Source organism: Oryctolagus cuniculus, chromosome 7 (assembly GCF_051225735.1).
Source record: "Oryctolagus cuniculus isolate XC-2025 breed Fujian yellow rabbit chromosome 7, ASM5122573v1, whole genome shotgun sequence".
Lineage (NCBI taxonomy): Eukaryota > Metazoa > Chordata > Mammalia > Lagomorpha > Leporidae > Oryctolagus > Oryctolagus cuniculus.
This window is the reverse complement of record NC_142873.1, coordinates 49,338,513-49,366,417: the sequence shown is the minus strand read 5'-3', so window position 1 is coordinate 49,366,417 and position 27,905 is coordinate 49,338,513. Positions and strand designations below refer to the sequence as shown.

General features: G+C 46.5%; 2 long non-coding RNA genes and 2 other non-coding genes across 5 annotated transcripts; 2 read left to right on the top strand and 2 right to left on the bottom strand.

The window, feature by feature from the left end:
* Positions 1–12,892: 12,892 nt before the first annotated feature.
* On the bottom strand, positions 12,893–14,524 carry LOC149125546 (uncharacterized). Its single transcript, XR_016237091.1, has 2 exons — positions 14,282–14,524; positions 12,893–13,976 (listed from the first exon to the last, which is right to left on the bottom strand). It is a non-coding gene; the product is annotated as an uncharacterized LOC149125546 (long non-coding RNA).
* Positions 14,479–14,550, top strand: TRNAH-GUG (transfer RNA histidin (anticodon GUG)). Its single transcript has one exon. It is a non-coding gene; the product is annotated as a tRNA-His (tRNA).
* A 4,840-nt stretch (positions 14,551–19,390) lies between these two features.
* Positions 19,391–21,750, bottom strand: LOC138850406 (uncharacterized). Of its 2 annotated transcripts, XR_016237090.1 has the most exons (3): positions 21,513–21,747; positions 20,748–21,091; positions 19,391–20,053 (listed from the first exon to the last, which is right to left on the bottom strand). It is a non-coding gene; the product is annotated as an uncharacterized LOC138850406 (long non-coding RNA). The 2 variants fall into 2 exon arrangements; XR_011390125.2 differs by lacking the exon at positions 19,391–20,053 and having other exon boundaries at positions 20,274–21,091; positions 21,513–21,750.
* Positions 21,751–22,350: 600 nt separating this feature from the next.
* Positions 22,351–22,423, top strand: TRNAK-CUU (transfer RNA lysine (anticodon CUU)). Its single transcript has one exon. It is a non-coding gene; the product is annotated as a tRNA-Lys (tRNA).
* The last annotated feature ends 5,482 nt before the right edge of the window (positions 22,424–27,905 follow it).

Below are 27,905 nucleotides of genomic sequence, written 5' to 3'. Positions count from 1 at the left end.
GGCAAAGCCAGCTGTCCAGAGAAGAAATCTGAGCTTTGAGTTGTTTTGGGTGAGGGTTTGTTCAGTCTCCTCAGCTTGGATCCTTGCAGCTGTCTGTCCCTACCTCCTCTGTTTTCCATACCTTCGTTTGCACAGAAGTTCCTCCTCCCTCTCCCTCATGGGCACACAGCAATGCAAGCTCCTGAGTTGCTGGGAGAGAAGCTAACAAAGGCAAAGAGGAAGAGAAGGAATGGAGGTCATAGGAGAGGAGCAATTAGATAAACTGAGAGAAAAGGAGATCCTGAAATGTGCTTTCGTGGAGCAACATAATCTTGTGAGCCTCTAAGACTCGCGAGCATGGAATTTAACCATGTCATGTTTTGACAGCCATAGGAATATCTGGGATCACCATCTTAAAAAAAAAGTGTAAATGCCTTTGTATTTATCTGTGAGGCAGAGATATGGAGAGTTGTCATCCACTAGTTCACTCTCCTACTGTCTCAACAACGCTGACTGGGGCCAAGGCTTGAGGCAGGGAACCCAATCCAGGTCTCCCATGTGGGCGGCAGTAACTGAGTCACCTGAGCCATCGCCTGCTGCTTCCAGGAGCAGAGCTGAGTGCCAAACCCAGGCACTCTGGTATGGAATGCGGGCATTTTAACCACTAGACCAGACTCCCAACCATTCATCCTCTTAACATCTGCCAAAGGAAATTAGCACAAGGACTGATTCCAAATAGTATCACTACGGCATCTATACCCATGTTCTTTTTTTTTTTTTTTAAAGATTGATTTATTTATTTGAAAAGCAGAGTTACAAAGAGAGGCAGAGTGAGCGAGCGAGCGAGAGAGAAAGATCTTCCATCCGCTGGTTCATTCCCCAGAGGGTCACAATAGCCCGAGCTGCACTGATCTGCAGCCAGGAGCCAGGAGCTTCCTCTGGGTCTCCAGGCCATCTTCTACTGCTTTCCCAGGCCACAGCAGAGAGCTGGATCAGGAGTGGAGCAGCCAGGACTCGAACCGGCCCCCCATATGGGATGCTGGCACTGCAGGTGGTGGCTTTACCTGCTATGCCACAGCACCGGCCCTTATACCCATGCTCTTTACATTCAGAATCTAGAGGCCCACCATAGTATACTTCATATATATATATACATATATATATATACACACACACATATTCATGTATATGTATATACAAGTACTACAAGTACTATTATCATATATCTAACAAATTTAGTTTTTCCCTGAATCATATGAGGCCATATCACAAGAAGTTTCATTACAAAAATCTAAATGGGGGGTGGGGTGGTGCTGTGGCATAGTAGGCTAAGACTCTGCCTATGGGCGCCAGTTCATGCTCCAGCTGCTCTTCTTCCCATCCAGCTCTCTGCTATGGCCTGGGAAAGCAGCAGAGGACAGCCCAAGTGCTTAGGGCCCTGCACCAATGTTGGAGACCCGGAAGAAGCTCCTGACTCCTGGCTTTGGCTGGCCCAGCTCTGGCCATTGCAGCCATTTGGGAAGTGAACCAGCAGATGGAAGACCTCTCTGTCTCTCCCTCGACCTGACTGTAACTTCACCTCTCAAATAAATAAGTAAAATCTTGAAAAAAAAAATGTAAAACATTGAAAGTATTCAAGTGATTTTATTCAATATAAAGGGAAAGCTTCTCTTTATAAATGTATTACAGGAAATAAATGAAGAAAGGATAGCATAATTAGAATGCTAGCATTTTGTAACTCTTGATGAATTAAAGTGTCCAGGCAATGATCTATATCCATCACAAAAAGAGAGATAAATATTATGGTCTTCTGATCGGAAGTGGAGCACACAACTCCACCTTACATGAGACAATTTTGCAAAAAATAAAAACAAACAAAAGCTTCAGTCTGAATCTGATTAACCACCAATCTAGATTTAACTACTAACTTCCAGGAAAGAAGGGAGACATCAAATGGTATTGCAGAGGTGCAAATTCAGACTGTGAGAGTACTCTACAAAAGAAGCAACCTGGGCTCTTAAGTAAATTTAAGAAGATGGAGAAGAAATCTGAAGACTAAAAGAGACTTAGGTGAACTGGCGCTGTGGTGTAGCAGGTAAAGCCACCGCCTGCAGTGCCAGCATCCCATATGGGTGCCAGTTTATGTCCCAGCTGCTCCACTTCCAATCCAGTTCTCTGCTGTGGCCTGGGAAAGCAGCAGAAGATGGCCCAAGTCCTTGGGCACCTGCACCTGTATGGGAGACCTGGAAGAAGCTCCTGGCTCCTGGCTTCGGATCTGTGCCATTGTGGCCAATTGGGGAGTGAACCAGTGGATGGAAAACCTCTCTCTCTGCTTCTCCTGCTCTCTCTGTGTAACTCTTTCAAGAAAAATAAAAAAATCTTTTTTTTTTTTTGCTGGTGCCATGGCTCAACAGGCTAATCCTCCGCCTTGCGGCGCCGGCACACTGGGTTCTAGTCCTGGTCAGGGAGCCGGATTCTGTCCCGGTTGCCCCCCTTCCAGGCCAGCTCTCTGCTGTGGCCCGGGAGTGCAGTGGAGGATGGCCCAAGTGCTTGGGCCCTGCACCCCATGGGAGACCAGGAGAAGCACCTGGCTCCTGCCATCGGATCAGCGCGGTGTGCCGGCCGCAGCGGCCATTGGAGGGTGAACCAATGGCAAAGGAAAACCTTTCTCTCTGTCTCTCTCTCTCACTGTCCACTCTGCCTGTCAAAAAATAAAAATCAATCAATCAATCAATCTTTTTTTTAAAGGGACTTTAAGAAACATCAAACAGTCACAGAACATGCACTTTGTTAGACCCTAATTTAAGAAAGCAAAAGAAAATTATGAAACAATAGGATAAAATTTTTAAAAGATTTTATTTATTTGAAAGGTAGAGTTACAGACACAGAGAGGGAAAGACAGAATGAGAAAGGTCTTCCATCCACTGGTTCATTCTCCAGATGGCCACAAAGACCAAAGCTGAGCCAATCCAAAGCCAGGAACCAGGAGCTTCCTCTGGGTCTCCCACATGTGTGCAGGAACCCCAAGCACTTGGGCCATCTTCCACTGCTTCCCCAGCCATAGCAGAGATCTGGATTGGAAGAGGGGCAGCCAAACGGGCGCTCCATGGGATACTGGCGCTGCAGGTGGTGGCTTTATATACCACAGTGCCAGCCCCTGGGGAAATGTGAATGCTGATGAATACTTACTGAACATTTGATGATTTGCCAGAAATTGTTGTTAAAATTATTAATGTGATAAATGGTACCTTTTTAAAAAGGAAGTTCTTATTCTTTAGAGACACATCTTAAAAAGATGAAAAGATATGCTATCTGGGATTTGCTTCTGGATAATCTGGGTTGTGGAAGTGGGTGATGGAATGCTAAAATAATATTTAAACATTAAATTGATTATTGCTGAACCTGTGTGATGAATATACAGGGATTCATTATACTAATCTCTTTATATAAATGTTTGAAACTTTCCATACTAAAATTTGAAATGCAGAAGTTATTTTTGGTTCCTTTGAGATATAGAAGGTACTTCAAAATATTCATGGGAAAAATTAAAAATTAGCTTGGCGGAAGAAATTTGAAATCCCTGCAAAGTTTTTTTAATGTTATTTCTTTATTTTATTTATTTGGAAGGCAGAGGGACAGAAAAGGAGAAGGTGATTTTCATCTGCTTGTTCACTCCCCAGATGCTTGTAATAGCCAGGGCTGGGCCAGGCCAAGCCAAACCCAGCAGACTGGCACTCACCCTGGTCTCCTGTGTGAGTGGCTGGGGCCCAGGCAGCATGCTGGATCAGAAGTGGGGTGGGACTTGAAAGCAGGCACTCTGATGTGGGATGTGATATCCCAATGCCCACTCCTAGAGCTTTTTCATAATGCCATTTGCCATGAACTTTTTAAAGACCCTGTGTATGTATAATATATGCAAATATATTCATATGTATATTTATATTTAATATTCATTTATATAGCACATACTTACATAAATATATATGCACACACATGTATCTTCTTCATGTAGTCAGTTAGTATTAGAGAAATTTGATCATCTTTGTCAAAGCCCGTGGATGAAACACTACTGGAAATAAACCCGTAGTCAAAGAAACTGGGTTTATGTAGTGTGCCGTAGCAACGGAGAGAATGTCAGAACAGAATTTTCAAACAAACCAAAGCTTCAAGGAATTTACCACCAACAGAGCCTCATCAAAAGAACTGTTAAACAATTACTACAGAAAGAATCATTTAGAGCTCATAATGATGGATTAATATGGGAGAAAGAAATAGAAAAAAAATAAAGCATCTTATTTCTGAATCTAAAGAGGAGACAACAGAATTAAAAGAACAAAACAAAAGAAGATGAAAGAAATGAGAGGAAAAAAATTAAAAATGTCAGTTGAAACTCAAATATATTTATCATAATCTAAATTTAAAAAATAGGTCATTCTTACTGCCTTGTGTAGAATGATGTTAGAGATGGGAAGACAGGAAGATTTAGCCATTTAGGACCAGGTGGTATAGCAATGATGAGAAGTGGTGACTCTTGGGATAGATTTTGCAGGAAAAGTCTATAGGATTTGCTGATGCTTAGACTTTTCTCTTGAAGATTTATGAATTTGAAAGACAGAGTTACAAAGAGAGAAGGAGAGACAGAGATTCTTCATCTGCTAGATCACTCCCCAAATGGCTGCAACAACCAGAGCTAGGCCAGACTGAAGCCAGGAGCCGGGAACTCCATCTCGGTCTCCCACACGGGTGGCAGGGACCCAAGTACTTGGAGGCCATCTTCTGCTGCTTTTTCTTGGGTGCGTTCAGTGAGCTGGATCAGAAGTGGAGCATGCAGGACTCAAACCCACACTCATATGGCATCCCTGGCACCAGTGGTGGCTTAACCCTCTGTACCACAAAGCCAATCCCTATTTGTTTTTTGAAGATTTATTTATTTGAAAGGCAGAGTGATGAAAAGCAGAGAGAGAGAGAGAGAGAGAGAGATCTTCTATCCACTGGTTCACTCCCCAAGAGGTCATAGCAGTCAGGTCTGGGTCAGGCCAAAGCCAGGAGCCAGGAACCCCATCTGGGTCTCTGATATGGGTGCAGGGGCCCAAGTACTTGGGCCATCTCTTGCCTTCCCAGCCACAATAGCAGGAAGGTGGATTGTAGCAGAGTAGCAGGAATTCGGCACTCAGATCCCGGCCGCAAGTGATGGCTTAAGCAGCTGCCCCACAACACCGGCCCCTTCGGTTTTTGTTTTTAAAGAGTAACTCTTGGGCCCGCGCCACGGCTCACTAGGCCTGTGGCACTGGCACCCCGGGTTCTAGTCCAGGTTGGGACGCTGGATTCTGTCCTGGTTGCTCCTTTTCCAGTCTAGGTCTCTGCTGTGGCCCGGGAGTGCAGTGGAGGATGGCCCAAGTGCTTGGGCCCTGCACCCGCATGGGAGACCAGGAGGAAGCACCTGGCTCCTGGCCATTTGGGGTGTGAACCAACGGAAGGAAGACCTTTCTCTCTGTCTCTCTGTCTCTCTCTCTCTCACTGTCTAACTCTGCCTGTCCAAAAAAAAAAAAAAAAAAAAAAAAAAAGAGTAACCTTTGCTATGCATATCAGTGTTTGGGGTCTTTTGGTTGTTATTTTTATTAACTTAAATCTTTATTTGAGGAGGGGGAGAAAGAAAGGGAAAATACTCCCATTCTCTGGTTCTCTCTGCAAATGCTGGCAACAGCCAGGGCTGGGCCACATCAAAGCCAAGAATCCGGAAACTCAATCGGGGTCTTTCATGTGGGTGGCAGCGACCCAGGTGCCTGAGCCATCACCTGCTCTGCTACCTCCCAGGGTGTGTGTTAGTAGGAGACTGGAACCAGGAGTGAAACTGGGACACGAACCCTTGGTATGGGATGTTGGTATCCCAGCCCCGCGCTTAACCGCTGGTTTAACCTCTGGGCCAAATATCTGCCCCAGGCATTTTTTTCTCTGGCCTAATTTTTACAAATTTGGACAGCACCTATTTTTTAATAATAGATAACGTCTCTTGTGATTCTTTCTTTTACAAGACCTTACGCTAGTCTTTTTTATATAAGGCTGTGCCCTTTGATAGGAGTTTCTCTACCCCATAGAAGATGATCAGAAATACTTCGTTGGCATCACCCAAGCTGATTTGGAGCCCGAAGCAAGCCCTCTAGATCTTTCCTGTTCCATTTATAGACCTTCTCCCTTACCCCTCCGGAGTTATTTATATTGTAGTTTTAAGTTACTGCGTGCTCACTCAGCATCCCGAAGCTGGAGAGAAGCTGCAACCAGGACAGTTAGTGTAATAAACTCTCCAGTTTACTATATCAGCTCCTCATTTGTATGCCATTTGTAATATAAAATATACCAGTTGTGACTCAAGAGTAGAGTTGCATTTGCAAGTATTGAGGAGCTCAGACAAGGTTAACCCGTAAGAGGAACACAGCAAGAAGGGCCTACGCTGGTTTTTCAGTAAGGGAGAAGTCTTTTTTTTTTATTCTTTTTATTATTTAATAAATGTGAATTTACAAAGTGCAACTTTTGTATTGTTGTGGCTTTCCCCCCCTCAACCTCCCTCCCTCCCGTGGCCCTCCCCTCTCCCATGCCCTCTCCCATCCCTCCCTTCATAGAGTTTCATTTTCAATTACCTTCATATACAGAAGATCCACTTAGTATACACTAAGCAAGGATTTCAACAGGCTGCACTCACACAACCGCACAAGGTATAGGGTATTGTTTGACTAGTAGTATTGTTTTTAAGTTTCATAGTAAAACGCATTAAGGACAGAGATCCTACGTGGGGAGCCTGTACCCAGTGACTCCTGTTGTAGATTTAACAATTGGCACTCTTATTTATGGCGTCAGCAATCACCCGAGGCTCTTGCCATGAGCTGTCTAGGCTATGGAAGCCCCTTGAGTTCACCAACTCTGGACTTGTTTAGTCAAGGCCATATCACAGTGGAGGTTCCTTCCTCCCTTCGGAGAAAGGCGCCTAAGGGAGAAGTCTTAAAAATGGATTGGGAGAATTGTCAAGTGTCACAATAAAGCAGATTTACCTGGCCAAAGGTCATCACAATAGTAGTAGTTTGAATTCTATAACTCATTTTTCTTTCTCTTATTTAAAAAAAATATTTATTGGGACTGGCATTATGGTATAGTGGGTTAAGCCACAGACTGGGATGCTGGCATCCTATATGGGTGACTGTTTGAGTCTGGCTGCTCCACTTCCAGGCCAGCCTCCTACTAATGTGCCTGGGAAAGCAGCAGAAGATGACCCAATTACCCGGGTGTCTGCACTCACGTGGGAGACCCAGGCTCCTGGCTTTGGCCTGGCCCAGTCCTGGCTGTTGCAACCATCTGGGGAGTGAACCAGTGGATGGGAGATGTCTCTGTCTCACCCTCTCTCTGTGCAGCCCTGGCTTTCAAATAACTAAATACATCTTATATATATTTGAGAGGCAGAGACAGAGAGGGAGAGTTTGATTGTCTGTCTGCTAGTTCACTCCCCAAATGCCTGCAACAGCTGGGGCTGGGCCAGGCCAAAGAAGGAGGCTGCAAGGGAATCCAGGTCTCCCAAATGCGTGAGTCATTGGCTACCACCGCCTAGGGTACACACAGCAGAGAGCTGGATTGGAAGCAGCGGTGGGCCTTGAACCCAGGCGCTTGGATATGGGATGTGGACATCTCAAGTTGTGTCATCATCTCTGTAAATGCTGGGCCAAAGGCCCTCCCCCTCTTTTTGCTTTAACTGTCTTGAAATTCAGAGGAAAAGATGAAAGAAGTTTTTGCACAATAGAATGTAAAAAAAAAGTTTATCTTGGCAAATATACATATATGTATGTGTGTGTACATATATATATATATATACTGAAACCCATGTTTTTCATAACATGCATTTTACACAAACTTGTTGAAGGCCCCTTGCATACATGGGTTAAAATTTTTTTTGTACCAGCCCTCGGCATTGTGGCACAGTGGGTTAAACTGTCACCTGAGGTGCCAGGCACCCCTTGTGAGCGCTGGTTTGCATCTTGGCTGCTCCATTCCCGAGATCCAGCTCCCTGCAATGTGCCTGGGAAAGCAGTGGAAGGCAGCTCAAGTGCCTGGGTCCCTGCCAGGCTCCCGGCTTTGGCCTGGCCTAGGCCCAGCCTTTGGTGCCATTTGGGAAGTGAAGATCTGTCTCTCCTCTCTGTGACTCTGTCTTTTAAATATAATAAACCCTAAAAAAAATTGCGGGGGGTCATTTTCCATGAACTTTTTGAGGTGCTGTGTCATGTAGTGATCAGTTATAATATTTATATGAGCTTGGTTTTTGCTACTTATTTTATCTTTTCTGTGGTTTTTGAATTTTCTATTTCTATGTTAGTTGTCATTTGTTGTATTTGTTTTTGGTTACATGTGAGATGTTTATGCATTCTTCTGAAACTCACTTAAAATCCTTTTTTGGAAATGTTATGGTTAAAAGAAAAGCTAATTTGGTATTTCGAGAATGTGACACAAATGTTAAATCTTTTATTGTAATCCCATGAATCCCTGAAACTGCTCATTTTTCCCCCAGTTTATTTTCTGTTTTTGCACTGAGTAATTTGTATTGCTATGTCTCCCACTTCATTGATTCTATCCCATGTCTCTTCCATCCTGCTGTTGAGTCCATCCACTGAGGTACTGTTGTGGGCTACTACAGTTTTCAGCTCTAAAACTTCCATGTGGGGGCAGGCATTGGCACAATGGTCACGATGCCGGCAGTGGAGTGGAGAGTTGGCTCCTGCTTCCCGGTTCGGGGTCCCTGGGTTTCAGTCTATGCTTGGCTTTCTGTCCATATGCCTGCATGCTGGGAGGCAGGAGGTAATGGCTCAAGTGCTTGGGTCTCTTTCTTCCATGTGGGAAACCTGGATTGAGTTCCAGACTGCTGGCTTCAGCCCGGTGCAGCACCTGCTGTTGTGGGCTTTTGGGGAGTGAACCAGAGAGTGGAAGATCTCACTTTCTCTCTCTGCCTTTTAAATAAGTAAGTAAATAAATGCATAAATATTAAGAGAGAGAGAGAGAGAGAGAGAGAGAAGGAAGGAAGGAAGGACGGACGGACACTTGCATCTCGTATCAGAATGCCTGGATCTGAATCCTGGCTGTGCTCCTAATTCCAGCACCGTGGTTACTGTGCACCCTGGGAGGCAGCAGATGGTGGCTGAAGTGTTAGGGTCCCTGACACCCAGGTGGGAGACCCGGATTGAGTTTCCAGCTCCCAGCTGCAGCCTGGTCCAGCCCCAGATGTTGCCAGCATCTGGGGAGTGAACCAGTGGATGGGAGCTCTCCATGTGTCTCTCTCCTTTGTGTCTGTGCTGGGATAATTCTAGCATCCCTGTCAGCCAGGTGCTGTCTGCTTTCATCCAGTTTGGGATCTTCCTCGTAGGTACAGTGACTACTTTCTGATTGAAGCCTGGAGATTTGGGGCATTATGTATTAAGACTGCATCTTATTTGCATCTTCTGTTTAGGTTGGCTTTCCCTGGTACTGCTCTGGCAGTGAAAGAGTGTGCGTGTGGAGTGTGGGATACCTTTGTCACATCCTGAGGGCTTGGGGCAGAGGGAGGGAGCATCTTTCCCTGGTCCTCAGACTTGTTGCTCAATACAGAAATGAAGGACAAGTCCAATGGTGCAAAAGTGAAAGTTTATTTTCCGTAAGAGACGGAAGCTCCCCCAGGCAAAGGAGGAGCCCCAGAAGGTGGTCTCTGATGTTATTTTATGCATTTTTCATCTCAGATGTTGATCCTTTTCCCTGTTTAAGTTTAACGCAGCATGATGGGATGGACTCCCAAACATCGAGAGTTACAGCTTGTGCGGTGCTGTCCGTTGAGTTCTGAGGCCCCTGCTTGTCTGCCTCCTTCCCGCCACACTTCAGGGCCTCACATCTGTGACGTGTGGAATGAATGACCAGGGTTTTTAGCGGAGGAAGAGGCAAAAGTACATCTTCTCATTTTATTTATCATCTGCTGCCTTCCCAGGTGGTTTTCCACTAGATTGTGAGCTCCTTAACTATGTTTTTGTATCTTTAATATCAATTCTGGTGCATGATCTGTAAATGTTTGAATAAAGGAAAAAGGAAAACAGAACACAAAGTGAAGTAGGTGGATCGCACTCCTTCCCTGTCCACCCTCAGCTGTGCGGTGCCAGGTTAATCCCGGCCTGGGGCTTTGGCGAGATTCCTCCGATGCTTTGATACTGGAAAAAGCGGCTCCTCCCAGAGCTCACATGCGCCCTCCTAGCTTCTCGTGTGTTACCAAAATTTACCAGCAGGTGGCAGAATAACCAATGGAAAAGTGCTATTGACCTTTTAACAGGCCTTTTTTTGTCACAGAGAAAGAAATTCTGTAACTTTTATTCATCCACAAATATAATCCCGAGACGTAGCTTTGAAAGTCAGGTACTTTTTCCCCAAACCTTGGAGCACAGGTATCTGTGTAGTGGAAACAGGTTGAATAAAAGGGAGTAGGCTCTATAGGGTCCTTGGTGGACATGACAAAGTTCCGGAATTTTTATGAAAATAAGTCAAGCATTTAGTGACTCTCTAATTTCTAGCACTGAAATCCATGGTAGGGTGGCAGTTGGAGTGGAAAACTAATTCCTTCTATAAACAGTATTTTAATATTGATTCTTCAAAAGCAAAGCAAAACAACAAAATGAACGAATACCCTTCCATCCTTTATCTTACCATCTTTTTTTTGGGGGGTGGGGGTCAGGCCTGCTGACAAGCACATATTATCAATAACTCAATCTTAAAATCCCAATTTTCATTATCACAAATATTTTCTGGTATAAGTGTAAATGGAAAGGGTTGCTTTTAAAGGATTCTACCAGAATTCCTGAACGCGAATTGATGACACTGCCGGCCGGGAGGCTCTGGGTGGTTTTATCCCCCCGCCCCGCCCCCGCCAACGTCTCATCTTAACATTTTTCAAGAGTCCAGAAAAGTTGAAAGCACAATGCAATAAACGTCCAAGCGACTGTCGGCATTTGCCAGATTTGTCTTTCTCGCTCTTATGCAGCGACTTTGCCACACGTCGATGGGGATGTTTCTAAAGGGTTCTTTGGTGCAGCCTGCACGCCACGCACGGCAGGACCCGCCCTCCTGGTCGCCCGGCCGAGCACCCGGCACCGCACGCCCAGGGATTTTCTATGTTGTGGCCTACAGTTTGTAACGACATGCCGGGGGGGGGGGGGGGGGGCGGCTACCAGAGGCCCCGGATCTGCCGGCGGTTCTCGCACGACGCCCTTCGTCTTCCCTCAGGAAAACCTCCCGGGGTTTCGGCCAGGGCAGCCGGGCGCTGTGCTGGGGTCGCGCGAGGGCCGCCTGCGCCCCGAGCCTCTCTCCACGCAGGGGTTTCAGGGCGTGGGACTGTGACCCGTGAGACAACCCTCGCTCGGTTCGGAGAGCCAGCCTGCAGAATTCTTTCTACTCGGAGACACGAGTGGTTCTGGCGTAGAGGAAACCGAGCATTCGAGAGTCTCGAAAGCTCCGCCATCGGTGTGACGTGGTCTCCGGGCAGGGTAAGCAGAAACAGGGTGAGCAAGAATCATAGAGCAAGGACGGGGCAGCACTGTCACCTTCCCTGGTGGTCTAGTGGTTAGGATTCGGCGCTCTCACCGCCGCGGCCCGGGTTCGATTCCCGGTCAGGGAAAAGTTGTTTTTGCCCTTCATCGCAAGGGAAAATCCTTTCACAACTGTAACAACAAAATGAATCTACTGACAGAAGTTAATGAAACAGGAAAACGGAGTTAAGCTCTACGTGCGTTTTTATAAACACCTTTTTAGCGCTTTTCAGTGGAAGTGTTCTTCAGCAATGTATCGTCATTCAATATAATGCTTTAATTTTTGAAAAGTGAATACATTTACATTAGGAGGCAAATTTGCAAAGAGGTATAACTGATGATTGTCTTTCACCCCTACATCGGTTTTCTGTCTAACGAAGTGACTAGTGTTAAGTTTTTTAATTATAAATTATAAAGCTTCATGCAAATGAAAGTACATGCATGTATATATACATATGGATTTAAATATACTCTCTTTGTGCAAATGATGGCAATCTATTTGACTTGTGCACTTGCACAAAATTATTTAGCAACGTGTTTTAGAGTATTTACATGTTATACATGTATACATATATCCTTAGGATACACAGCATTCTATTTGCATGGTTATTCCATGATTAGTTTAGCTAGCTTCCTATTAATGGACATTTAGATTGTTTCTCATCTTTCGCTAACACAAACAACACATATGTGCAAATAATCTTGTACTTGTGTTATTGTGCATGTGTGTGAAATAAATGCTCAGGAATTGAAAAGGTGGTGTTCAAAAGCTATGCGAAATTGTGGATAAATATTACCGGTTTGCCCTTCATAGAATTCCTACCAATTTATACTCCCACCAGCAATGTACAATGTAAATATAACTTAAAAATCAAAATGGATGTAATTAACCCTATCACTGGACTTCTGTCCCCCACTCCCAAATCTTTAATTTCACAAATATGCTAATGACCATTTGCATAGCTATGTGTTTTTTGTACATCACTAGATATTTCCTTAGGATAAATTTTTACCTCATACCACATATCAAATAAAGAATTAAATGCAAGAATTGAAGGTTTTAAAAAGAAAACAGCGATTGTCTTAATTTTTGATTAAGAACAATTTCAACATAAAAGCAGAGAAAGGCATCATAAAAAATAAAAGTGGTATTCTACACAAAAACAGAAAACTTGTGCTCATACAAATCCCATAAGTAATATTAAAAGACAAATGATGAACAAGTAGGGATAATACACCCCGTAGAAAATAGGCAAAGCACGTGTGTTAGTCTCAAAACTTAAACAAATTATTTTAAGCTTATGACAAATGACCAACCTCAATAGTAATAAAATAAATGCAAATTCAAGTGAGACATCATATTTTTATCCTGCATTTTCATAAAGAAAAAAGGCGACAGACAATATCGTTGACCAGGGTAATTAGATAATATTCACTGAATAGTGAAAATCGGTGATCGCTCTCCAAATAGCAATTATTTTATGCATTCAAAACTTAAAAATGTGCACCTCTTTCAGTGCCAACTCTGCATTCGTCCTAAGGAAACACTCTAATGGTGAACGATGTTGTACAGGGAAAACTCCCATGGCAAAGGTTTAACTCGTCCGCTGGATTTCAGAGGCTTCTTTCTTTTTTTTTTCTTTTCTTTTTTTTTTTTTTTTTTTTCAGTATCCGATGGCTTCTTTCAAATAACAGAAGAAACTGGAATTGACTTTCCTTACACCTGTAAAACAAGGAACTACCCCAGACTTTTCTTTTCTTCTTTTTTCTTTTTTGATCAATTTTAATAAGTGAAGGTTTTATTTATTTATTTGAAAGGCAGAGTTACAGAAAGGGAGAGACAGATCTTGCATTCGCCGGTTTACTCTCCAAATGGTCACAACAGCCAGGACTGGGCCAAGTCGAAGCCTGGAGCCGAGCGCTTCGTCTGGGTCTCCCTCGTGGTTAGCAGGGGCCCAATCACTTGGGCCACCCTCTGCTGAGTCCCAGACTTTTCAATAGCTGAACTCTTAGCTTCTCGTTCTGTTCCTACTTCGACTTTGTGGGCTACATTTTGGGTGATATTTAACATGTAGCAAAAATAAATAATAAATGAATAAATAAATAAATTATAGAACATTGTAACCTTGTAAGAAAGCAACACCCCCGTGCGCGTTGGTGGTATAGTGGTGAGCATAGCTGCCTTCCAAGCAGTTGACCCGGGTTCGATTCCCGGCCAACGCAGTACTTCTTCTATTTTTCCTCCCTGCTTTGGTTAACGCCCACAATGCTGGAAGCCCAGAGAGGGGCCCTAAGCCGGCGGGGTCTCTCAGATCCAACCTTTTTTTTTCTTTTTCTGAACGAGCCTTTCAGATCTTTCGTAGTCGCACCCTCCAGCTACGCCGGTCGGCTGTGTTCGCCTGCTGGATTCCATTTGTTTTTCTGGATCTGCGGAGGCGGCTTTGATTTACTGAGGGGACGGGCTCAGGCAGTCCGCGCAAGCGCCTCAGCGCCACAGGGAGAGAGCGGGCGAGACCGAGGCGCCGAGAGGGGAGCAAGGAAAACGGATCAGAAAAACCGCCCTCACCCGCGTCCGCGGCTCGGCGGCTCCGAGCCTCAGTTCCCGAGCACTGGGTGCAGACGCAGAGGAAGCCCTTTCGGGGCCGCCTCCCGCACCCCTGCGCCTGGCAGCTCGCTCGCGTGGAGGGCAGGCGGAGGACGGCCGGGCCCTTGGTCTCCGGCTGTCTACTTACACTCAAACGAGAAAACCTGGGTGTGCCGCCTCCCCGAGCAGGACGACGACCCCGAAAGCCGAGTCCTGGTCGGAGCTTCGGCTCTGCTGAGCGCGGGCTTTCGGGAGTCACGCCATTGGCGCAAAGGCCGCAAGGCAGGCGATCCTGTTACAAAGGCATTGAAATCCAGCCGCTGCGCGTTGCCTTGCGGGTGGCGCGCCGTGATCGTATAGTGGTTAGTACTCTGCGTTGTGGCCGCAGCAACCTCGGTTCGAATCCGAGTCACGGCAGTGTGCAACTGACACCCCTATGGCGTCTGTTTTTGCAACCTTTATAAGTGACCTCAGAAGAGAGAGAAGCGGCTCCCACAATAGCTGCCTCCTCGGGCCAGGCGCAGGCTTCCGGCTGAGCCCGGGGAGACTGGATGGGGATCCTACCGTCGCACCGATCGGTAAAGCAGACGGGAGTGACTACAACAGAATAGCTCGGAAGTGTGCTACCTTAAAGTCAGAATAAACTGACTGCAGTCTGAATGCATTTTAAATTGCGGTCCCATTGTTATATTTTCTTATCCAGCTGCTCCCCATCAGATCTCATTTTTTTATTTTTTGTTTATCTCCAAATTCACTCACATGATCATCTGGGGAGACTTAAATTCTTCCAGCTCTGCACAGTAACTGTTTTTAGAAACTGTAAAGTAGTTACAAGGGAGAAGTTGCCCAGGAGTCAGATTTAAAAAACAAACAAAAGGGATCCATGTTAATTACGTGACCGCCAAGGCTAACCCAGCCAGCCCAGGCGGAGGCCTCGACCCAGGGAGCGGGCACCAAGGGCTTCACCCTGGCACGGGGGAGAAAGAATCCTTCGCTGGAGACTGTGGGTCTGGGAGAGCTGCTCGCCTCCCGAAACCGGGCGCAGGTTCCTGCAGCGCGTGGGGCCGGGCTCGGGGACACTTTGCTGCACCTCGCGACACTGAGGCTCATAGCCGGAAGCAATGTTTTTTCAGGTCGACAGGGCCCTGCTAATTCACCTTCAACAGGCTGGGCTCGGAACAAATCCGGGCGTTGCCTTATGTAACATCCTAGTGTCTTTGTCTCCCTTGTATGGCTACATACATTCTGATAGGAATTCCAAGGTTACCGGGTTGCTCTAGGGTGCGCACATAGCTACCGATTATGCCACCTTCTTCACTTGTTTGTTGTTATTTGTTCTGGAAGGATTCTCAACTTTTCCTTCGATCCAGGAGGACCCCTAACTTTCCCTTTGAAGGCCCCTACCTCATTCCCCTCTTTGATACTCGGACCCTTCATAATCTATAACATCATGACATATGTGACTTTTTTTTTAAATTATGTCCTTCATAATAGTTGTGATAATGTTGCAGGAAAACTCGTGAGAGGAGTCTGAGTTCGTGTCCTGATGTTGATGATGATTTGCGAGTCTGGACACAAAGGTGAGAGTAGAAGTAGAGAAGCTTTATCTAAGTAAGAAGAGAAGTTCCGAACAGTAGGATCAGAGGGGCTGCTGGAAAGTCTGAGACCAAGCTGCTGAGGCCTCGCAGTCTAGTGGTGTTTGTATGTCCTCAACACATTATCTCCAAGGAACAAAGGTAGTGGTTACATGTTAGTTACTGTGATGGTGCGGTTCGGGTGGGAGTCTTAATGGAGCCCTTTCTAGCTTGTTTCTATCTAAACCTAGATCTTGCCATCGCTGATGAGTAATAGTTACAAGGGATCCATCCTGTTCAGTTTGGTGTTGGGAAGGCACTGCAGTTTGTATGTGCTGGCAAGGAGCAGTGGTTTGGCATTAGTCTGGCCTGCTTTTAGTCCTGGGCTCCCTTCATGGTCCTAGTTCCAAGGGAGCCAGGCCCAGCAGAACTAGGCAGGCTTACAGAATCAAGACTACAGTGCCCACCACCAAATAAGTCACCAGGGTTCCAGGCACTTGGAGAAACTTGTCAAGCCTATGGCAAGGACCAGGGCCCTAACTATGACCATAGACAATAACAGAAGGTGATAGTGCATTACAGTAAGAAATATAAGCAATCCATAAGCAGCATAAACTATCAACCATTTTGAATAGGCTATTTATCTTGTGGGTTATGGTGCTGTCAGCTACCCAAGCTTCCACTGTGTGTAGATTGGTCAGCCTCCAGAGTGACCAAAGCAGGGCTGTAGTCTTTGGTGGTCTCTGGGGACAGGCTCAGTGGCTTTGGACAGTCAGTTTCCATGGTGCTGCCTGGTCCAAGAGGCCCTCTCAGTTGTGAGCTGTTGGCTTCACCCTGCTGGGCTGGACCCGGGGGGCCACGCTGGCCACCTTTAACTTAGTTCTTAAATAATATGGCTTAGTTTCTCTTAGAGGCAGTAGCCTGCTGACTCCAGAAGTGGCGTACACCGTGATCTCTATGCACAGTGGTGGACTGCCTGAAAATGAACAACTCCATCCCTACAAGCAGCCGGTTTTAGTTGGCAATGTCTGGATCTGATATCATCATTGAATTTTTTAAAAATCTGAATCAATATTTTTAGTTGTAATCCTTACTTTTCAGGTGAAAAGAGATTGAAGTGCTTTCTTAGCACCTCACTGTGGGTGCTTGTATATAGATTTTAGCATTCGTTATGAGAGTACCAAATATCATCTTTAGCCCCCATCTTTTTTTACTTGGGAGCCCTCTCTGGAGGGTATGGTTCTAGCAGAGTCATTTTGTTACAGTTACTGTCAGCCAATCACATATAAGAACCCCTTTAAGCCGCCTGGTAGCAGCCAAGAGATGTAGGAAGGATTGATCCTTATGTTAATGTCCCTTGAAGTTTAATGTATGACACTGGTGGTGTCAGGACCCCGCTTTCTAGATGTGCGAGTACTCTCATCATGGAGCCAGCGTGGTCAGGAGAAAGCTTAGCTGTGTCTCGGAGCCCTAGAGCTGAGGCATTTATGAGGGCCTGTTTAATTTGCTTGAAAGCCCTGTTACATCCATCCCCAAGACAGGGGCTCCCTTTTCCCCTCTTGGTGGCTTTATAAAAGAGTCTGATGATAATTAGGTGGGTGTTAAGGCCTGGCTGGTGTATGTGAGGACCGGAACTATCTGTCTCTGCACATGGGGTATCAGAAGAGACATCATCAGGGGGTATGAACCTCCTTGGGGAAGACACCTGTTCATTCCCATTACCTGGCTGTCCTGGGAGGAGGGCTGGCTTGAATAGGAGGCTGGTATCCAGTAGATGGCATCTTTAAAAAGGGAGTTACAGTCCTGCCTGCAATGTTACTTACCCCAGGCCATCCCCTCAATGGGGTGTGTGTGTGTGTGTGTGTGTTTACTTTGGAAGCTGGGCAGTGAAGGGCTTTTGTTAGCTTGGAGCCAACCTGGGAGCCCTTCAGCCCCAGGGTTGTTCCATTTTTAGTGACCCAGTTCTTAGTAGAGCTGACAGGGCTCTTTGGAAGCTGGCTTCTGTCACGACAGCTGTTTGCCAAGGTTCTGGCTTTCCACATCAAAAACCGGTGCCATTTGGGGTGGATTGGCCTTGTTGGGTCTTCTTGATGGCAGGTCACTGTGTACTAGCTGACTGGCCGCCCATCTTTACACTGTTCCTATTGTCCAGCTTGTTCCTTTTCCTCCTGGTCCTTGTTAAAGTAGGTCACGGGGCAGCCTTTGGATGTTAGCCAAGGGGGTGCTCAGGCCCATCCCTAATCTTTGGTGGCTTTGGCAAGAAATCTATAGTCAGAGACACGTTTTGACAACGTTTTTTTCCTGTGAGATAAGACAATGCCCATGAGGAGAGTTGTGTCTTCTTAGTTAAGATCAAAACATGATGACCACCTTACCCAACCTGTTTATAAATTTGAAGTCATTAGTAAAGCTTTTTATCTCTCCCTTAGTTTGGTTTGAAAAAGGGAGGTTGCCTGTCTACTGCGTCCATGGCAAAATAAATCTAAGCTATGAGATCATCCTGAAGAGGACAGAAAAGTGAGGCCACAAGTCAGGCCTCCTTAAGATCAAGTGAGCATCTGATAGCAACAACTTATGGAAACGTTTGCAAAGAAGGCCCAAGTCTTTTATACATTTTAAGATAAGAGTACATGTATTGGAAACATTTACCTTTGACATTTACTAACTTATTTATAATTGTAAATTATCTAAGAAATTAAAATATTAGATAAGCACAATTATTACCTTATGTCATGATCTTGCCAAAGAACCACTCTAAAAGCTAAATTGGACATTATGCCCTTACCTAATTAGTTTTTAGGATAATATTATACCTTTATGATTGTTGATTATAAATATCTAGCATAAGTATAACTTGTTTGAATACCATTTTGCTTATTAATATTTTCCAAAATTAATAAGCTTTGCGGGCTCTTGCCACATATTTAGAGAAGAATTCTGAATACTGGCTCAAATAGACCAGACAACATGGTAAGTTTTAAGGATTTTATTCAGTGCCAGAAATGCACAAGAGAGTGAGGGCTTTATTTGGGGGAGAAAGCGAAGTCTAGAGGCTAAGTTGGAGTCCATACTAAGCAGAGAGCAGGCCAGGAGCCAGACACGTGCAGCAAGCACGCAGGCAGGAAGGCAGGCCAGCGGCCACAGGCCCCGAAGGCCTGGGCAGCAAAGGCAACAACAAAGGCAGTTAGGGAGGGGCCCACCCTGCCCCAGGCCTTTCACCCGCTTCCAAAGGGGAGTGGTTACATAGCCTGATTGGCAGGTGGGCGTACAGGTGGGGTCAGGTAGGGGCATGAGATCACCCAGGGAGCATGGTAGAGGGCAGGTCTTCCAGCTCACAGATCTAATCAATTTATCCTATCTGCCTGCCTACATCAGTTTGATCAGCAAACCCAAGCACAAACATGTCAATGTCTTAAAATTTTTTTTTAGGTTTTTTAATCAGTAAATCTAAAACACCCCACCTATCAGAGATTTGTTTGAGTCATGTGAACCAAAAAGGCATTTTGGGTTAAGGCATTTTGGGCTAACTTAACAGTTCCAGTTTCTATGAGAGTTCTTTTTATCTATAAGCCAATGAAAATAGAGTCCTTAGCAGATTTTTTTTCACACAGGCACAACATATAACATGCACACTCATTTAACATGTACATAACATGCATCACAAGACAGGATGATAAAGCAGCTTTTTAAAAAGTCTTTAATTGCTTTTAAAAATCTACCATCAATTGATTAGAATTACTTTCTGTTTTTGGTAAAAGAAAACTGGGGGGAGGAGATAAAAAAAACTAACATTTTTTCTCAGCTGGAACCTGTCGTCCATTGTTAAATGTAGCTTTATCTGCTTACAGGGCTGAATACAATAGAAGTTGCTGAAAAAGTCCTTTGAAAGCAGAAGAGGAAACATCTAAACAAACACAGACCAACAATGTCCTAATTTTTCGTATTTTTCTTTTTCAGAGCTCTTGAATCTCTTAATCAAACTATTGATTTTAAAGTTGTCAGAAAATCTGCATTAAGAACATTTGTTAGAAACTCCCCCTCTTTTAAAATAAATCTGATTGTAAGTGGTTTTAGAGGAGAATACAAAGCTGTGGGCGACAGGAGACTTTATACAGACATGGTTAAATTATAAAACTCATGGGCTAACAAGAAGAGGCGCCTGTTGACACAGAATTTTAGAAAACACCTACAGGATTTTGTAAACATTTATCCTTTGTAGGCCCCTGGGCCTTTTTATTAAGATAGCCATCATGACTGATAACAACACAACTTCTGGACATTTGTATCAGTAGCATTTTGTATTATCATAACTTAAAGTTTAGCACCACTTCATATCTTGACAGTACCTGTAAAATAATCCAAACAGCCTAATTAGTTGGTATTGTCAAGATTAGAGCAGTAGCCTTTGACATTTCCAAGGGCCCAACTGGAAATATCAAAGTCCAAAGAATTCAGAACTTTGATTTTTAGGAAGCTTGTCAAAGATATCAGGAGGGCTTAAAATATCTGGTTAAAATAAGATTTCTTAACATTGTGAAATAATATCCATCTATTTAGTCAGGGTGATTTAACCAGTTATAGATCAGATTTATTCAGTTATAAATAAAGCAATTACTCAGATACTTTAAAATAAGTACATATACAAATAACCTTAACACTTTTAAAACTCAGCTCTTTTCGAACAGAACCAGAAGAGAGCTTTTAGGATCTGACTAGAAAATGACACAGAATAACCAGTTAAGAAGAAAATTACTAAAAAGAGATAGTGCCATTGTTTGCAAAATCGTTTTAAAATTTAAGATCGACAATTTTTAGATTTGTTAACATACTGATATTTTTATACATGTTAAAAGCCTCATCGCTTTAACAGATTAGACTTTAATTTTATGTCACTGTACCTTTGACATTAATGTTCAAAATTAGAAAACTTTGTAAACAATATTTTAAGAATTACAGTTAACTTTATCACACATAAAAGTTTTCTCAACATATTAACTTTTTTCCAAATCTTTTGTGACTTTTACACCTTTTGTAACTTACTTAAATCTTTAGGTATTTTTTGTCTTTCCGTTTTCAGTCCAGAGTAATCTCGCCATTGTACTTTAGGGCGAAAGGGTGTTACAAGCAATGGTTTTGTTTTTCACCCATCAAACATCTTAGGCACAGGGCACCTGGTCAGCCGTGAACTACTTGAGACGTCTCTGGAACAAACACCTGTTCAGGCAGCTGCAAGACAGGTCCCAGGGTTGACAGGTCCCAGGGTTGACAGGGCCCGGGAGACACGCCCACAGGAACGCCCATCGACACGCCCACCGACGGCTCAGCTCACATCCGGGTGACTTGAGTGTCGCCGCCCTGAGGGACAGCTGGCCTTCCTCCGCCCCCTGCCAGAAAAGGAGCCCGGTTAACGTTACTACAAACCAAAGAGAGACGGGGGGGAAGAGTTTAAACTGCCGGGGGCTCTGGTTTAAACCGGAACTAGACTTCGGCCGCTCTCTTCAGGTCGCCATTAACTCTGCCCGGCGCTTTTGCCAGCTCCCTTTTTTCTCCTTCCGCCCCGGGCGCTATTTTTTTCTCCCAGCGCGATGGGGGTGCGGCTCCGTCTCCCGTCCCCGGGACGGACAGTACTCTCCTTCCGCCTCTCAGGGGCAGCCTCACTAAAACCCAAGCCCACGAACTCGGGTCCAACCTCTTCACCTTTTTTACTAATTTATTTATAACCGTTCCGAGGGGCGCGCCCCTCCCTCGGCGGCGCCCTTCCTGCGCGCCTGCTCGGGTCGCTTTGTGCTGCCGGGGTCCGCTCACCCCGGCCCGCCGTCGCCGACGGGTCCATCGGCCCGGGGCGCCAGGCGAGGGCGCTTCTCTCGGCGCCCCGAGTGTCGTGCGCCGGCGACAGGGGAGGCGGAAGCGGCGTCTCCGAGTCCCCGACGCGAGCCCCCCGCCACGTCGCGGGGTTCTCGGGCAGAGACGCGACGCCGAGGCTCAGCTGGAAGCAGCGTTCATCCGGGCCCACCCCGGCCCGGCGAATCAGTCACAAAGCGGGGCATCGCCTTACAGGCGTGTCGAGTCTTTGTGTCCCTTATACGGTTCCGCGCTCTCCGATTGGGCTTTGAAGGCTCCAGGGCTGCCACAGGGTACCTGGGTACGGGTTATGCCACGGTGCTCTTTTCTGACGTTGTTCTGGGAGGGTCTCTACCTTTGAAAGGCCCTACCTCACCACGACCCCCGAGTAATGAACACGGCCCTTCATTCAGGCAACACAAACTTTTATTTAAAAACAAAGTTATTCCGGGAATGAATGGAGAGGCCTTCTTTCCCTCGTCCTCTCCCCTCGCACTCTTCCGCCTTCTCCTCGGCAGTCGGGGTCGGAAAAGCCGGGCTCTCGGAGCTGCTCGGTCCAGAACGAATTTGCAGAAACTTGGGGGTTTCGGCAGTCGTGATGCCGGCTCCTTGGCAAGCCTGCCTGGCTCCGCGCAGAGCCCGTCTCTCTGAACCCGGGCTACTCAGTGTCCGAAGGCTGCCGTTCAAAAGTTTTCTTTCCTCCACAAAATCCTGGATGTTTTCACAGCGAAACGTATGCAATTAAGCGTCGCTCCCCATTGGAACATAATGATATAGATGTAGGAAGGGCCCCATTCCCAAGGCCCGGCTAGCTCAGTCGGTAGAGCATGAGACTCTTAATCTCAGGGTCGTGGGTTCGAGCCCCACGTTGGGCGCTTCCTTTTTTCCCGAACATAATCGTCCATCCACACATTGGGTTTCAACTTTTGGTAAGCGATTCGAGAAATTTACTCCATTTTCCCCAAATTCATCCAAAGAGAGGAATTCGGCGTTTGTGAAGCTCAGGGTGCCTGACTCTCCTGACCTGAGTGACAGAGGCCGCGCAGCCCCGAGAGCTACCGCAGCCTCGCCTCCCGCCCGGACTCGGCTCCAGGACGCGTCCGGGTGGCAAGGCTCGTCCTCTGGTCGGTGGGCCGGGCTTCGAAGGCTCTCGTAGCCAGGAAAAGTGTCTTCCGCAAGGTGCCGAGGAGCCACGTTCCCTGGCCGCAAGGGCTGTTTAGGAAGGGCCTGGGGAAGGGGCTGAGCTGGCAGAGGAAGGTCGCGCGGGGCGCGGCGGGTCTGCGGGCTCAGTCGGGGCTGTCCGCCCAGTCGAGCGCTTTGTCTACCCTTTAGGAAGCCTCAGGTCGCTTGCCCAGCCCTCGTTCCCGCTGTGGGGATGCTGGCGCGGGAAAGTGGATTTTCAGGAACCCGTCGGCGGGTTCCCAGCAGCCGCGCGCGCTTTTCTTTAACGCCGCAAACAGCCCAGCCGCCTCCTCTCCCCAAGGACCACTTACTCGTGCTCTTTTAAAGTTTGTAAATTTACATTAGTCTCGCTTATAGATCCCACCAGCCGGCTGCAAAATGACCAACTCACGCGAGGCCAGCTCAAAATAATGGAATTTAAATTACTGAAATAACATTTTTCACCTAAAAGAATGGTTAAAAAAATTAAATTCAGTGTGTTGGAGAGGTTACTATACATTGTGTAATGAGAAAATAAATCGGTACAAGTTCTGCGGGCTGCTTTTTGAACACTGTGTGTCAAAAATTTAAATAAGCATCTTTTTAACCTCAGCAATCCACAAAAATAAATAAATAGATAGATAGATAGATAGATAAAATCCTGACATTTGCAGCAGAATGGATGCAACTGGAAACCACGATGTTGGGTGAAATTTAACCCAGACACAGGAAGACAAACAGCACATGTTCTCTCTCACATAGGGAAATTTTAAAAATAATAATACAGGCACGGTGGTTGTGCTGCATCAGGTTGGGTTGCACACAGAGTACCTGGGTTCAAGTCTTGGCTCTGCTTCCCATCCAGCGCCTTGTGAGTGCACCTGGGAGGTGGCAATGGGTGATGGCTCAAGCAGCTGGGGTCTTGCGTAGACCTGGGTGGAATTCTTGGCTCCTGGCTTCAGCCTGGTCCAGACCTGGCTGTTGCAGCCATCTTGGGGAGTAAGCCAGCAGCTGGAAGATTCTCTGTCTCTCTCTGTCTCTCTCTCTCTGTCTCTTTTCCAATATGGTACACTATATGTGATAGATTGAAAACAAGATCTTGCAGCTCCCATCAAGAATGCTTCTCCTCTGTTTGAATCTGGGATTGGCCGTGTGACTTGCCTTTGCCAAGTGTTGATGCCTTAGGAAAACTGACACAAGAGAAGCTTGAAAAATGCTTGCGCTTTGGGGCTTGCTGGCTTTGTGCCGCACTTGGAATCTCGAGAATACCCTTAACCTAGTTTGCAGGAAAGATCACAAGGGAAAAAAGATCCATGCATCCAACCTGCTCCTGCCAACCCACCTAGACTCCGGATGTGTATGTGAGGCTGGCCTAGGCCATCCAGCCCCCAAATGAGTCAGCTTGGATCCGAAGAGCTCCATACCACAGCGCTGGGCCCCCATGCATACATTCGTATGATACGCATTTTTTCATGAATTTTTGAAGTACTCCTGTAGAACATATTTCAGAACTTTAGGAACAAATGAAAGATCCTACAAGCTTTTGGAGGGTGAGATAAGGGGACAGTTTAATGCAGATTATTGAGAATCAGAATGGCATATCTTCTCTACAGTATTGCTAGCTTCCAGTCTGTAGCTGTCAAGAAGAACCCCATAAGTCAAAGTTGGGTTCAGTGTGTGTGTGTGTGTGTGTGTGTGCTTATTTTATCGCGGTCAGAGAGTAGCTGTCTTATATTGGTGTTCTGTGACTTTTTTTAGTTTTGGCAGAATATCATGGCTGACGTGGTAAAGTCACAACAGAACTATTTCATTATTTTAACTAAAATGCCTGAAAGGAGCCTCTTAGGAAGGAAGAAATTTTATTTTGTGTCGCTCCCCGTCTTCGTGGAGGAACGACACAGGACCCTGCGCTGTTCTTTCGTCTGCTCGGCCCTTCCCGGGTTTGCTGCTGGTTCTTCCCGGGTTGGCTACCGACCCTTGCACCTCCGTGGAAGGGCGGTTCCCCCTGGCCACTTTCCCCACTTCCGCGGGGGAGCGGCACACCGCCGGCCGGCTCTCTCGGGGGCTGCACAGGTGTTCCTTCAGATAGATGTTCCCCTTAGATGTTCCTGGTGCATGTTGTCTCTCTCCTCCTTTATAGTCCTTTTCCACCAATCCCAACTCTGCTACCCACACGCCGAGTACGCTGCTCTCCTGCAATCAGGAGCAGGTCCTACAGTTTATTGGTTGAACTGGAGGCAGCTGTGTAGAAGCTGTTTCCCTTCTCAGCGCCATATTGTGGGAGAGCAGATGCATAGAATAAGTCTTAATTCCAGTAACTTAGTCTAGTCCGAGTTGCTCCCAGTTGCTCCCCACAATTTTGACTTCCAGTTTGGGGACTTATAGTCTAAGTTTGGGTGGCCCCATTTGTCTGGAGTGTGGTGGAGCTTGGCAATAGCGCGGTGTGTGCAGAGCAGTGATCATGGAGTAATATCTTGACAGTAGGGACTCCATTTTGGAGCCGCTGACTCTTAAGACTCCATCTTGAGAAAGTACTCCCCCCCACCCCCCGTGAGACTCTGGTCTGAAACTATGATGTAAAGCACACAGACAATAGCAGTCCCCTACATCATACTTGGCAACCTGCATCACACTTGGCAAAGCATAGAAACCCCCTAGTATGATCGCTCAAGCTTAAAAACAGATTGGCTGCACCTGGGTTAATGATAAGATTGTAATTTGTCTTGTTGTGTCCGAATTTCCCCATTGAATGCATAAGGCACAGTTGTGGATGCAAAAGCAGAGGTTTATTTGTTACCAGCAGGCTGGGACCCCTACCTGTCACTCCCCCTCTTCATGGAGGAACGACACTAAACCCTGCCTAGGCTTCATATCCGAGTCACGGCACCATTATGTCGCTCCCCCTCTTCATGGAGGAACGACACAGGACCCTGCACTGTTCTTTTGTCTGCTCGGCCCTCCCCGGGATTGCTGCTGGTTCTTCCCGGGTTGGCTACTGTCCCTTCCACCTCCGTGGAAGGGCGGTTCCCCCTGCCACATTCCCCACTTCCGCAGGGGAGTGGCACACCGCCAGCCGGCTCTCTCGGGGGCTGCACAGGTGTTCCCCTTAGATGTTCCTGGTGCATGCCGTCTCTCTCCTCCTTTATAGTCCTCCTCTGCCAATCCTAACTCGGCTGCCCACACGCCGAGCACGCTGCTCTCCTGCAATCAGGAGCAAGTCCTACAGTTTATTGGCTGAACTGGAGGCAGCTGTGTAGAAGCTGTTTTCTTCTCTCCCAGCGCCATATTGTGGGAAAGCAGATGCATAGAATAAGTCTTAATTCCAGTAACTTAGTCTAGTCCGAATTGCTCCCCACACCTACCCACACACAGTCATTTAGCAGTGCACAGGCAAAAGGCCCCCTTCCACATACAAGAGAAGTTTTTATAGCCTTCCATAAACAAGAATGCATGTCACCTTATACATAGGTTACCTTCTTATTCTCTATATGGCAAGGTATTAGGACTTAACATGTTTATTGGTTCATTTAAATGTAAAGGCTATACGTTATGTGGCAGGAACTCCACACAAAGGAGATGGCACAGGGAGGAACTGGCGGGAAGCATTGGGCCATAAATTCCAGGGGAGCTGGGGGCGGGGGGGGGGCAGAAGGTCATAAATCCCAGTGGAGCATACTTTCTTTGTTCTCAAGGACCCGGCCTGCCTCCTTGGCTGGTCCAGGACGAGGCCTATCATGGCATTACAGCAGGCAAGCAAGTAAGAGTATAGAAGCGAAACCTTAGCAAGCTAGGGACTCCAACTCCTACAGTCTATGTTCCACAGAGGATTTAGGCCAATACCTGGATTAATCTCAAGATTATAATTGGAATTGTTAAGATTGTAACTGGTATTGTTAAGATTATATTTGATATTAGTTTTGCATAGGTTTTAGGTCAGCTTGACCCTGGTAACCATGTATTCCCCTCTAATCCTAGCAACCATATATTCCCTTCCCGATTTTGTGGGTTTTGCCTCTCTAAGCCCTGTTGCTTTGGGCTTCGGGGTTCTTTGGGGCAGGAGCCAGCTCTCAGCAATAAAGGGCCCTCAGATTTTATCAGTGTGTGGTTTCCTTCACACCCCCGTGTCTCTCTTTATATATGCTGGGTCTTAGTCCACCCGAACGAGGATGGACTGGGTCCGAAGAAAGGTAAGTGTGCCCCAGCCTCCCGATCCCGGAAACAATCAGACGCAGCGGGGAGTCAAGTCAAGCAAGAACTCCGTTTATTGGCACATGGCAAAGCCTTTTAAAGCACAAGACCGCAGGATTACTGGGGCAGGGCATAAGGACCAACCAATTACTTAAAAGGTCATTTTACGGGGTGACTTTTTACAGGACCAGCCATATGTCTGTACACTTATCATCAGTTGTCACCTCTCCTGATGCTGTGCGGCCAATCAGCTTTGGTGGTAAACGACTTTGGGCACCGCCCACCTGTGGGGAGCAACTGAGACTAGACTAAGTTACTGGAATTAAGACTTATTCTATGCATCTGCTCTCCCACAATATGGCGCTGAGAGAAAGGGACCAAACAACCTCTACGCAGCTGCCTCATCAGTTTGATAAGCTGCAGGAGCTGATCCTGCTCCTGATTGGAGGAGAGCAGCGTGCTCGGCGTGTGGGCAGCAGAGTTGGGATTGGTGGAAGAGGACTATAAAGGAGGAGAGAGACAATACGCACCAGGAACACCTGAGGAACATCTGAGCAGCCCCCAAGAGAGCAGGCCAGCGGTGTGCCGCTCCTCCGCGGAAGCGGGGAAAGCCGCAGGGATAGGGGGTGCCGGGGGGTGCTGCCCCTCCACGGAGGTGGAGGGGCCGGCAGCTAACCCGGGATGGCGTCGTTCCTCCACGAGTGAGGCCGGCAGCTAACCCGGGAAGAGCCGGGCAGAAAGAACAGCGCAGAGTCTGATGTCGTTCCTCCGCGAATGGGGGAGCGACACCCACCTTACTTCCTTTGGGCGCCATCTTTGAATTGCCACCTATGCCTAATTTCCCTTCAGCCACCATCTTTGAATTGCCTCCTGTGCCTAATTTCCCCACAATATAGCCACAGGGACTCCATCCCAGGGTCTCCGTCCTAACACCGTAATCCAGTCTCATCACTTTCCAAGACTACCACTTCAGACCCACAAGAACTCCATTAAAATTTTGTCCTTAAT